Source organism: Gavialis gangeticus, unplaced genomic scaffold (genome assembly GCF_001723915.1).
Source record: "Gavialis gangeticus isolate Ggan-Ray unplaced genomic scaffold, GavGan_comp1, whole genome shotgun sequence".
Classification (NCBI taxonomy): Eukaryota; Metazoa; Chordata; order Crocodylia; family Gavialidae; genus Gavialis; species Gavialis gangeticus.
Genome location: NW_017729024.1, coordinates 109438235 through 109439850, shown reverse-complemented (window position 1 = coordinate 109439850; position 1616 = coordinate 109438235).

Genomic DNA, 1616 nt, shown 5'->3' with positions numbered 1-1616 from the left:
CATAGAGGGGGAGGATCACCTCTTTTGACCTGCTTGAAACGGTAACGGAAGCTTTCTCTGCCTAGAGAAGAATGATCTCATAACTGTGAAACTGGCACTCAAGCATTGTAAACCTGGGTCACATACTGGATGTGTCAATATAGGGTCACCTAGGTTACATATTGTTCACACATTGGATAATATCTTGATCCTATTGAATTCAAAAGGGATTTTGTCATCATCCTCACCAGTGGATTTCATTCTTAATCAGTAACCCAGGTTATTTGTACCTGTAAAGTAGAAGTAATAATATCTACCTACATGTCTTGTGAGAGGATTCGAAGGCAGACTGATTTAAAAAAATTCCATCCAAACAGTTTTTCAATGGAAAATTGGGTTGTTAATTAAACAGAAATATTTTTCAAAACTATATGTTTTCCATTGAAAATCTAGACTTCTGTTGTTTAAAAAATGAACAAGCTGAAGCTTTTGCTTATCAAAAATGAAATGTTTTCCTGTTTTCAAATATTTCATTGGGCTGGAAATAAGTTTCCTGACTAGCTCTTCTTAAGCAGATTAATTAGTTGATGATTTAAAAGCACATTCAGAAAGGCAGAGGCCTAAGTACTTATTGTTATTAGATAACATGGCTTTATAAGATCTTTTCTTGCTGATAAAATTTGGTAATATGCTCAAATATATAAATAAATGGATAAGGAAAAAGTGAATATGAAAAAGGGGATATGGAAAGTAACGTTTACAAACTGGCAATTACTGATATCAGGTATTGCAATCCCTGTCCTGAAGAACTGACACATAGTAATTCCAATGTGGCTAACACATGCATACATACCTAACTGCATGCACATTCATAGCCATAGATAGCATCAGGGCTGATTTTAAATATAGTACAGAAATTCAGAAGCAAGGCTGATGATATTTCCATTTGAATACTAAACCGTTTCCCTATAGAGGTGGACTTGAACTGGAAATCTGATCCATTACTTGTTTCGTATCAAGCCTGATATACCCACTCTGTTCTACCATATACATACATCCTGGGCATGTCTACACGTGCATTTAGGCACACCTAAATTTAATGTGTATCAGCTTAATGTGCATTAAGGCGAATTAGGCTCGCATCTACACATGCATGCATTAAGCGCATTAATGCCATGTGTGCAGACTGATGTGTGACTAAAGTTAGTCCCAAGTCAGTCCATACACAGGTTTAATGAGTCTTAATGCATCTACATATGCATTAATATGCTTTAGCTATTTGTGCTTAAATTGATACCTGCTTTTGCAGGTATCAAATTTAGGCACGAAGTCAATCACCATTGAGGTGCATTAAAGGTGCACACATGTAGACACGCCTTAAATTGGACTTAATGCACCTTAAATCAGCATGTGTAGATGCACCCCCTGTGAGGTACTTCACTAAAAGGAAAGTAGCTTCCAACTTACTATCCTCCGGCAAACTTAGCAGCCCCACTCATTCTGTTCTGTATCTGAATTTACATGTCCTTGGAGGGGAAAAAGAGTTGGTTAGAATGGTGTCATGTTCACTGCTGTGAATAATAGATGGCCTTTCATGACTTAGGTCTGGTTGAACAGTAGGGCTGTGTGAAGGTTCA